Source organism: Vigna unguiculata, chromosome 7, assembly GCF_004118075.2.
Source record: "Vigna unguiculata cultivar IT97K-499-35 chromosome 7, ASM411807v1, whole genome shotgun sequence".
Classification (NCBI taxonomy): Eukaryota; Viridiplantae; Streptophyta; class Magnoliopsida; order Fabales; family Fabaceae; genus Vigna; species Vigna unguiculata.
Genome location: NC_040285.1, coordinates 32,005,331 through 32,017,842, shown reverse-complemented (window position 1 = coordinate 32,017,842; position 12,512 = coordinate 32,005,331). Strand labels below are relative to the sequence as shown.

At 27.6% G+C, this 12,512-nt stretch overlaps 1 long non-coding RNA gene across 1 annotated transcript; it reads right to left on the bottom strand.

The window, feature by feature from the left end:
* Nucleotides 1–5,859: 5,859 nt before the first annotated feature.
* Nucleotides 5,860–7,971, bottom strand: LOC114189511. The gene is made up of 3 exons (XR_003605685.1): nt 7,885–7,971; nt 6,918–7,007; nt 5,860–6,258 (listed from the first exon to the last, which is right to left on the bottom strand). It is a non-coding gene; the product is annotated as an uncharacterized LOC114189511 (long non-coding RNA).
* Nucleotides 7,972–12,512: the final 4,541 nt, after the last annotated feature.

Genomic DNA, 12,512 nt, shown 5'->3' with positions numbered 1-12,512 from the left:
TGATAATTCAGTGAAAATGAGTTAGCTGTAGGACACAATAAGAATTGGTACAGAATCTGAGCACTGCCAACTGGTAAAAGGAGTGGTGAAATTGGCTTGCCAAACGATGCAAAGTGAAGCAGGTACAATAGCAGTTGGCATAAGTCAATGAAAATCTAGGGACCAGAATCACGTCTTATTTATGGGGACCATATGTGACATGAACTTTCATTTTCCCTTAATTTTGGCAAATAAAAGATAACCAAATCAAAAACCTCACTGCAAAAGTGGCATCCATTAAGGTAAGATGTATCACAATCAAATGCCATCATCAAAAGTTTCCTCAGTAAGAACCAGACATTTACAGAATGCTCTATTTTTATATCAGAGACAACCTCATTCCAAACATGAATCTTGGTTTTCTTCTGTGTTAAGGTTTTCTTTACATCAATATTTATTAAAGACTGATTCGATCTTCATAATGGTTTGTGCCACAAATCTTCATTGACCAACTCGAGGGAAAGGTGTTACTGTTATATGTAATCAAATTCCTTTGATATATATATGAGAATACATCATGAGTAGAACACAACGTACGTACGGAATGTAGTAAAATTTGAAAGGGTTTAGATATTTGAACTGTTATGTTATGTTATGTTTGGCACTGTTGTCAATATGAGAATATTGAAATAATGACTTGAAAGCGGACATTAAAAAAAGGATTGAAAATATTTACAAAAGCAAATTAAAGTGGCATGTAAAGTTTGAGGTATAATTGAGTATGGAAAAAGATGTGTCGAATGTTTATGTGTTTACAGTATCAAACAACTGTGTTGGTCATTCTTGTAATGATAAGAAAATACTGAGTTTATGTTTTTTTACTTGGAGAAAACAATCCAAAATGTTTCTGCGAGTGTGTGAAATAGCTAAAGTTATGAGTTTCTGAAATTATTATTGAGTTGGCAATTCGTGCACAATTTAAGTGGTAGAGAGGTAGAACATAGTTTTGATATATATGGCCACCATTTCAGTGATAGAACAGAAAAGAACACAATTATTATCATGAACATTTCAAAGATAAGGAGAACCATTTCTCTTGTGTTCTTTTTCTTTTCTCTTTTGATTGGTATTCTCCTTTTCCCTTTCAGTTCAATTTTCAAAAGTATCCCACACAATCAAATTCTACCGTGACCATATCATCGTAAAACAATTTGTGTCCTTATACTCCTCTATTCGATTCTTAGAAAAAAAACAAGAAAAACTTGAGACCATTTTAATTCTTGAAAGAAATTGTCAGTCTCTTCTGAGAAAAAATACATTCAGTTCACATTCAGTTGACATTCAGTCTCTTCTAAGAAAAAATACATTCAATTAAAAGATACAAAATTAATTAAAATATTATTATTTTGAGTTAAACTACAAGTATTTATTTTATCTTTAGTGGTATTAAAATATCATTTAATTATCCTTAAAAATAAAATCATCAAATAATTTATTAATATTATAATTGTGAAACATTTTAATTATCCATTTCACTTAGTAAAATGATAAAGTGTCTCATCTACAATTTAAAAGATCACTAAAAAAAAATATTAAGTAACAACTATTTTAGAAACTAAAAATAATTAATTATTATATTGATTAAATTAGATACCATTTTATAAACTAAAGATTTGTTATATCAAAAATGTTTTTTATTATTAATAAAAAAGTTATAATTAATTTGTGATCCAGAGTTTAAATTAATCTCTTACATTAATTATCAAAATTTTAGTTATTTATTATTATAGATTCTAAACACCATTTTATAAAAATCTAAAATAATTTTTATTAATAATAAAAAAATTAGTTAGTTTATGAATTAAAGTATACATTGGTTTGTAATATCAATTACCAAAGTTTTAACAAGTTATTATTCTAGATTTTAATTAGTCTCCGATTAAATTAGAGATTAATTTATTTATTTATAAGAATACATTTGTGACCATTTGTTAGACTATTTGGGTTACATATATATCATTTAAATTAAATATTTAGTTAAAATTATAAATTGATATATTAATATTAGATTTATGATTAAGAAAATAACATATAGATTTCATAAAGTAATATTCTGAGTTGATGGGAAATTAAATTGAAATTATTAAAATCGAGAATGCAACCAATAGAAGTTACTGGACATGTTATGGTCCACTTTAATAGAGAAGGTCATATTAAATACTCTATTTTATTCTATTTATGTATTATCTTTGTCTCAACCAGAAAGAAAACAAAAGTAATACCTACATTTGAAAGATCGAACACCCGTTGTTTATATCACTATTCACATTACTCTCAGTAGTAGATTTAGTTACATTTCCACGTTCTATTTTCATCATAAGTTATAGGGTAACTTTATGTTGTGGATTAGATCTATATAGGTAGAAACATGGTCAGACATATGGAATCTCAACAAAACAAAAAATAAATAAAAATAACTCATGTTCAGGCATTTTAGTTTATAAAATAAATAAAAGATGTGTTAATTAGTTTTAAAACAATGTGGAAAAATTATTCCTATCAAACTTTTCTTTCGTTTCAAAACAAGAAACAAAAGTGTTTTCTGGTTTTAATTTTTTTTTTCTTCATTACTATAGAATTCAGCATCTAACCTAGTATCATTTTTTTTAACTATAACAGTTTTCATAAATTAACTTTTTTTTTATCAACAGAAAAATATAATATAAACTAAACATTCGAATGCTCCAAACCTTATTAAAAATCTTAAAAAAGTCTAAACAAGCTTTTTATTCAAAATTGTTAGAATTGGACTTTAAGTTTAACTCAACCCTACAAAATCGACTTATAAGGTGAGTTTTGCACATCACTTATATACTATAAAATTGTCTTATCTCTAATAGTAGGCTTTACGCCTAACTTAACCCCACAAAATCAGCTTCTAAAGTGAGGTTTGCACCTCACTTTTATATTATGAAATTGTCTTATTTCTAGTTGATGTGAAACTTCTAACAAAAATATACAAGCTCAAGATATACACACCAGCCTCCATTAATATTACACATCGCCAGAAAAAAACTAAGATTATTCGAAGAAATATAAACAAAATTAAAAATTGTAAAGAATTTCCGAATATAATATCATAGTCTTTTTATGTAAAAGAAGGATAATAGTGAAATAAAGGTCGAAACTTGAACAAGTGGTTCTTTAATGAGAGTAAGAGCTTTTTGTGGACCTTCGAAAGTGAGAATGATTCGTATACCTTCTTTTTTAGTTGTCAATATCAGAACAGCTTTGTTACTAATTACACATGACATGGCTTCTGATATGCACTCATTATTGGGGATAATCTTTACAGATACACTTACTTATCACACACCATTAATGCCTCTCCCCCATTGTCAGCCTCACTACATTTTCTGCACATGACATACACAACTGGAAAACCAACAAACTATGAACAAATTAAACCAATAAAAAATCATTTCTATCAAAATTAATACAAGTAATAAAAATATAATTTTTAAAAAACCCTAATATATTTAATCACTGTTGTTTTGGATATTTGTTAGGTTTATAAGGAGAGGTATCACCGGGGAGATACAATACCAATGAGACCTGAGTCAATCATATAAGGCACTGACACCACTCTCAACCCAAAACCTTAAGACAATAGATTTATGGGTCTTTATTCTTATATAGTACTCTACTTTCTCATTTCTAGCTAACGTGAGACTTAGAATCACACTTGAATTCCTAACAATATTAATTATAGGTATGGTTGAAGGGATATACAGTATGAAATATGAACCAACCAAAGTATCACGTCCTTGAATGATAAGAAAAAATATTGTTTTGAAAGTAACATTTGAAGACACCTTGCAACTTGAGCTCACGAAAGAAGGTTGGAAGACAATAATTTATTGACGAAAGAAGGTTAATAAGATTAATGTTAAGTGGAGAAGGGTGTTGTAAAGATAGGTTTATAATTAGAATCCAAATTCCTTAATTACTTTTTTGAATGTGATGAGTAGGTGTTGTAAGATGTGTTAAGTGGTGTTTATATAAAGAAGGTGTGGAGAAAATGATAGATAGAAATAAGTGGTGTTGACGCCATAACATCGACCTAAAGGTATAATAAATTGCTTTTTTTACACGTCAGAGGAATATATTTAAAAAAATATTAAACATGTGGAGGAATTTGAGTGGTGATTGATTCAAAATAGGTTCCTCTCTTTGAATTATCTCTCTTAGTGGTGTCAATGACAAATACTTGATATAAAGAATATCTTGCTTCAAAGAAGAATCAATGATGCGTTTGTTCTTTACACATGGATGCATTGTTAAAGGTGGTGACGGTTCCTTTTACAACATGATTGTAAAATTATTTCGGTTTGAGAATTGCTTTCTCACGATTCAGCTAATGAATGTGTTGTTACAAAGAAATATATATCATAATTGTATTTTTACGTTCATGATTTAATTATTTATTATATTAATATTGATATGTGATGTTAAGGATCTTCGTAATAGAATCAATCTAAAAGGAATCTGAAAATTGATTCAATAAATCAATAACCGGTTAAACTAAGACCTAATTATTTAAAAATAATTATATTACGCATTATTTAAACTATATACAGAAGGTGTGTATATGAAAAGAAAAACTTAATTGTGTTTAACTCGATTTATGTTTATAGATAAGGTGAAGGAAATACGGTATGAATGTTATATTATTAACCTTGGAAGAGAAAAAAAATATAAAAGATATTATTGAAAGGAAAAAAAATACATTATTATATTTTGAATTTCTTACAAGTGCATATCATCTAGTGTTACGATTTCAAGTTCGTTGAATGATATTGTTAGGATCAATTATCATGTATCCAAGATATTGCACATTTTAAAATTTAAAATTTCATCACGATTTTATCTTTAAAATATATATCGAAAAGTAGTAAAAAAAAAATAGTATTAACTACCTTAGACTTCGACTCTTAATAAATATGAGACTATTGAGCATAATAGGAACATCTAATCTTTTCATCAAACGGTAAAGAATATGGATACCATTTATTCTTTGATGCAAAGATATAGAGACTCCTTAGTCTACGTACTTTATTCTAATTTTTATTTCGGTTAGTATATATAAACAAACTACTTAACATAGTAATCATTACTAATATATTATTAAATCTTAATTAACTTATGTTTTAATTCGAATAATTTGTTTTACATCGATAATCATTTTCAGAAGAAACTTAGAAAAAAAAGTATAACATTAATTTATTTAAAAATTAAAATTAGTTTATACATAAATTTATTTATAGAAGATCTTTTACATTATGTTTATAAAATTTTATTTTTAATTTACATATAATTAATTTTAACCTGTGAATAAACTGCTATAATTTTCATTTTAGAAACATTTCTAGAGAAGTGGTCCTACACCTCACAATTTGGGTGAAGCGTTTTCTTTTCTCTAAATCCATGCGTAAAGAGCAAAAAAAAGTACCGTTGTACAACAAACCAGTAATGATTCCAACATACTATCATCGAAAGTTATCTGTAGTGACAAGGTGATGTATGGAGGTACCACAAAATCATTATGATGTTCATTGTATTAAAAAAATGACTTTTGCAAATTAAACATCATAACAATAAAAGTTATATCTCCACTAATTTCAAGATTTATTTTCAAATTGTACAATAAAATTGATTATTTTAGTGGGTGACAACAAAATCTATCAGTTATTTGGAAAGTTTAGTTGCACCCTTGGTTTTACATTGCGGGACATGAAGTGGCACAACACAAAGGCTGTCTACATAGCATGTCTCATCAACCAGACATCAATCTTAATCGTTTATGTCATTGCACTGCTACAACCTTTCTTCTCATTACATCGTAAACAAAACATACCATTTTAGAAATTAAACTCATAGTTCCCTTTTCATAACTTGTGTTTTACAATAACAACCAAAACAAGAAAAAAAATTGCAGTACAGTACACTACTCCACAAAGCAGAAGCAGGTCTATGCAAAAGTGTGAGTTGGGTTCTGCATCTTCCATTATGGAGACACACCAATCCCTACAACCTCAATTCTCAATACATTACATGTTACACGGTCACACCCATAGTTATATATAACATTGATATTAATTAATAACTAGTTTTTGTACTTTCAGTGAAAGCTTTAACTAGTTTATGTAATATTCCCTGCAAAATATATGTGGGAATTCAGAGTGCAATATCATCCAGCTGGCAATTAGTACTGAAATCCTGCATAGGTAGAACAAGGAACAATTCACACATGAATCATCTTCTATTCAGATTTTCAGAACTAGGCTCTTTTACTGGTGCAGATGTAATCAAACACCTTTTTTGTTATGCATAAATGTGTTACAACAAACACACATTAATTTTTATACTATATATCAAACAGAAGGTTTTAATGGCATGATGAGACTCCAAAGAAAGTCTTGCTTAAAATATTATTAGTGTTTTTCGCAATAAATTATTAACTGTAGTTTTGGATTATCATGTTAACTTTGCTTCTCTTTTAGTGGTGAATGGCCAGTAAATTTGAAACACTTTAAGGATTAAAAAAGCTTAAATGAATGCATTTAGATGTACAGTTAGCGAGTCCACTATATATACATCTCGAGAAAAACATTAGAATTTGATTTAAATTTAGCGAATAATTTTTTGTGGTACATACCTAAGTTTTGATACTCGACTAATTCTTAAACTAAGCAATGTTAGTTTTTATTTAATGTAGAAGTTGTAAATTAATGGATGACTGAACCATTATTTTTGCTTTTAAGAAGAGACGTGAAACTGGTTGCACATGTATCTGTGTCAGAGAGAGGTAGTTTACCTGATGATGAACTTGAATCATGTAAAAGAAACCTAAATATGCATTAATTACAGATACTCACCGAAATTATTTGAATCTTATATACAATAGTATGAACAAATCTGCAGCAACATGAAATGAAATTAACTTTTGCTTCCATGTCCTTAAAACCCTAAGAAATTGAACCAGGAAAAACCATCAGATCAGTGAAAATTTTAAGAAAACTTCAGTTCAAACTTTCACCCACGCATACACACAGTTTTTTTTCTAACTTCAACTTCCTGTGTAAAACACAGACTAATAATAACTTTCAACAAAAGATAAATTATGAACATAAACACCAGTATGAAGGGTGTTAATTACAATCTTACCCCGCAGACATGAAAAAGTGGATGAAGAGCAAGCTCATGTTGGAGAAATAGAAATAGAACTGTTTTAGTTGACAAAGATCTCCTAATGTTGGAAAGAAGACCGGGAATCGTCTATTGCTGATGCAGCATCATCAAGATTCTCAACTCCAAAACATTCCCCCATGGAGGTAGAATTTGTGTGTGAATCTTGATGCTGCTGCACCTGCAAACAACGACTATATATATAATCCCCCATGATCGAATTCTGGATCCGACTGATTCAGTGGGAGAACAAGATTATCATGCACCCTCAACCATGGTACTTTGCTATATGTACGACAGATATGTAGATAGCAGAATATAAGGAACAATTTAGGGAACCCTAACGGAATATACAGTTTCCACAGGCTGCAGATTCAACACAGACACACATGTGTGTGTATATATATATATATAGAGAGAGAGAGAAATAGATATATATAGATATATAAAACGATTGTGAACAGTAGCAAAGCGTATGAAAGAGAGGGAAGCAATTAAAATAGAAAACTTGTTAAAGTAAAGCTGAACAGACTTTAATTGGTGGATGATTCATGGGTTTTGTGTGTTTCCGTCATTGGTGGTGATTTTGGTGTGTATATATATATAATGCAAATAACATAATCCAACAAGTGTTTTTGATGATATACAGTGAATTACCATTAGATGGTGGTCATGGATTAGAACAAAATGGATCAGAATGCTCCATTTAACAGAACCACATAGCATAAAAAGGAAAAAGAAGATTGAAAACAGAAAGGAAAAAAAAAACGAAGAAGAAGAAGAAGAAAAAGAAGAAAGAGAGGTGAAGAAAATGATGAAAAGTTTGTGAATATTAAAAAGAAGACTTGCAGCTGGTAGGTCAAGATCCAGTTGCAAATGAATGTACTGTATATATAACTTGAGTGAGAGAGAGAGAGAAAGAGAAAAAGTAGAGAAGGGTTTAGTTTGAGGTTGTCACCCACACAAACACACGATGTTAAATGCTGTGTTACCAAGAACTTCACTATCTGCCAAGAGAAAGAAAGAGGACAGAGGTTCCTTATTTATTTATTTTTAATTATATTAATTCTTATTGTGAAACTCAATGATTATATTGGTTTTTTTCCCATACTGTTGCAATTTTTTTGCCAATTTCCTAAAATGGTGCCTTTTTTTTTTAATTCCCGACAGAGGTAAGTCGTGAGAAAATGGCACGACTTCATCTTGAAGAAGTCGTACCAAAATAAGGCGATTTTAATTAAAATAAGCTAAAGTCGTATCAACATGGAGAGACTTCTGTGTTATGAAGAAGTCGTGCCATATTCAGACGACTTTAATTAACATTTTAAGCAAAGTCGTGCCAATATGGAAAGACTTCAGTATTAAATTGTTAATGAAGAAGTCGTCCCATATTGGAGAGACTTCAGTGTTGTATTGATAATGAAGAAGTCGTACCATATTGGAACGACTTTAGTTCGAATAAAAAATAAATATTTTTTAGTCATATTAATTAGTTAAATAATAATGCATATAAGTAATTAAAAATTTTATGACGATTTTGGTTTCTTATCATAGCGCATGAAAGTTATCTGAGAGCTGTGCCACAAGGAGGTCTTCTTCGATGTCGTCTAGGTCTTAATTGAGGGCTCTGAACTGGATCGTCATCATCATTATCTTCACCTACCTTGTACTGATGTAATGGCTATTTGATCATCCTTTCATTTGCTCAGAGCCCTCAATTAAGACCTAGACGACACTGAAGAAGACCTCCTTGTGGCACAGGCTCTCATAGATAACTTTCATGCGCTATTATAAGAAACCAAAATCATCATGAAATTTTTAATTACTTATATGCATTATTATTTAACTAATTAATATGACTAAAAAATATTTATTTTTTATTCGAACTAAAGTCGTTCCAATATGGTACGACTTCTTCATTATCAATACAACACTGAAGTCTCTCCAATATGGGACGACTTCTTCATTAATAATTTAATACTGAAGTCTTTCCATATTGGCACGACTTTGCTTAAAATGTTAATTAAAGTCGTCTGAATATGGCACGACTTCTTCATAACACAGAAGTCTCTCCATGTTGATACGACTTCAGCTTATTTTAATTAAAATCGCCTTATTTTGGCACGACTTCTTCAAGATGAAGTGGTGCCATTTTCTCACGACTTACCTCTGCCGGGAATTAAAAAAAAAACTGCACCATTTTAGGAAATTGGCAAAAAAATTGCACCAGTTTGGGAAAAAAACCGATTATATTCTCGTTTTTCATATATAATAGTTTTTGGAGTCTAACTTTTATTCAATTAACAAAAAAATACCTTAAAGTTGTAATTTGACATAGATAAATGATTTTAATTATCATTCGGGATAAAAGAAAAACAATACTCGATATCTTCTCATATGTATAGCATATACGAATTAATAGTAAATAAATAAACGCCAAATATAAAATTATACCAACTAAATAAGTAATCACATGGGCGAATTAATTCTACTATTGCTATGGTTTCTAACTTCTAAAATAACCCACACAAACCATAAAGGTTTAATGCGAAGTATTCAACTTCAACAGACTAAAATATTATAAATGTTTTAAATTTTTTTGTTGGTCCATGTCTGCATGTTATCAGTACAAAACTTATGAATAATATGTTTCACAATAAATTGGGTGATGTTCCAGAGTGATAGGTGTTCATATATTATTAACATGGATATTTATAAGCAACTCAAAAAAAATCATGAGGAAAATTATTGTTTTAATAATTTAGTTAATTTAACTTTTATTTATAAGTGATTAATATTTTATTTTGATGTATTTAAATATTTTTTATAATATAATTTGTCTATATTTTTGTAGGTTTGGTGTGGTCTTTTATATTTTATATATATTTTTTATTTTAATAAAATTTCATGTAATTACAAATGATATATAAACACTAAAAGAAATTCACATTGAAATAATATATTATTTTGATTAGATCCACAAATTTATTAAAATTTATACTATGACTTTTATTTTTTGACAATCATCTTGTATTCTTTGATGTGACTTAGCGTGAATTATTGATTTAAAAAAAAAAATAGTGATACATTAATCAATAACTCACGTTAAGTCACATAATAATTAATGACCCACGAGTCATTTTCATATATTTTGGTAATATTTTTTATACTATTACAGAATTAAATTTTAGGTAAGATTTAAGAAAGTTATTATAAAAGTTAATAACTTTTAATAATACAATGATCCATAAGCTGACAGGTATATCCAGTTAAATTAAAAGATGATTCCTGCTACATTTTTAACCAAGATAGATTGAGTTGAGTGATTACAAGTCTTTTGTGATTGGTAAATGGTAGCTCTTTAGTCATCTCGTTCTTGATGAAGAAACGAGAATCATTATTTTATTTATCACTAAAAGACATGAACTTGACATGATGGATACCCATTTGGTATCCAAAATTTCAGGTCAAGGAGATAGTTCTAACCTATGGTAAGGAGCAGCTTTTGGGTTTAAGAAGTTTTCTTTTTCTTTTTCTTAAATTTATATATACTTGATCATATCAATTCCAATTAATTCACGAGAATTTACATTTTTTTTCTAGATATTTTGGTTTGTGTTTTTTATATTTTGATATATATTAAAAAAATAATATATCAATATTAGTGTATTATAAAGGCATAACATAATTAAATCTAACAGAAAATTTAAATTTAATCAACATATGAAATTTTTGCTTGATCTTATCAAGAATGACTTTAGGATTGATTCATAATGGTACAATTTTTTTAATCTTCCTTAAGGCTGTAAAGTATAAAAAAAAAATGATAGATTTGTGTAGTATGTTATACCTAATAGAGATTAAATTACAATCTTTTTCAATAAGAGCAAGTTTATAATACAATCAACATTATAAATATAATTGTATATAAATTATTGCACAGAAGAGGTTAATTTTATGCGCTTAGGTTAAAAAAAATACTAGTAACTGACTAAAAATTAAAATAAATATGACTTTTGAGTTAAATGTTTTTTTTTTGTCCATAAGTTAAATTTAGTTCCTGTATAGTTATGGAAATTATACTAATATAAAATTGTTTTTATAAATTTACTTATACAAAGTTAACTTATCATATTCTTTTATTTATTTTTATTGTGTATTTTTAATTATTTTCCAAAAAACAGAAACAATCTTTAATTTATTAGATTTAGTTTAAATTTAAAGTTTGAATAATATGTTTGAGTTCATAGATAACTTCAGTAACTCAGTGGTGTAGAAAAATACAAATAATTAATTTACTTTGTTTTTGAAAAAATTCTATTTACCCTTGTATAAATAATCTATACATTAATACATAAGGGAAATTCTGGTTTGACACTAACAAAAAATATATTTTAATAATATAATAATATATATTGGTATTTAAGTTAAAAACAAAAACATGTAATTAAAACATTGATTTTTGAAGGTGTGAAATAAATGTTCTTACTAATGGGTGTCAAATACGTAAAGGTGATAATATTTTCTTACAATTTTAGTGTTACTTTGATAAACTTTTGCTTTCTAACTAATACGATTATCATTGTTTTTATTTTATTTTATTTTGGGATTAGTAAAAGTAAAATATGTTTTATTATTTTTAAAAAATAATTATCATAAAAAAATAAGAATTATTAAAAAAGGTTAGCAAAATATTATTAAAATTAAATTAGAAATGTGAAACAAAGTGTAGTAGGTATAAGAAAATGCAGACGCGTGCTTCCACTGATAAACAATTAAAACGTCGTATTTACAATATTTTTAATTTTACGAATGAAAAATCTTATTCCTTTTCTTTTCGAAATCTGACCCACGTGAACAAGGTACGGAAAATATATATATATATATATATATATATATATATATATATATATATATATATATATATATTTAAAAAAAGGGTAACGACAACTAACGGAAAATAAAAGGAGCCAAATGCGACACAACATGAATTAAAAATAAAAGTAAAAGTACCCATGTGAAATATGGGTTTTATATATCACTGCATTGTTTTTCAAAGTTTCAGTCATCAACTTTTTTAGATTTTCTATCTAATATGTTACATAATATAACATCCTTTTTTAATCTTATATGTAAATTATATTTTAATACAGTCTTAATTTATAAAATAAAATATTATTAATAAGACCATTGTTATTTTTAACAATATAGTATTTTTAGTTTAAATAATTTTACGCAATTAATAACACATATATATTAACATGTGTTTTAAGATAAGGTGAGAT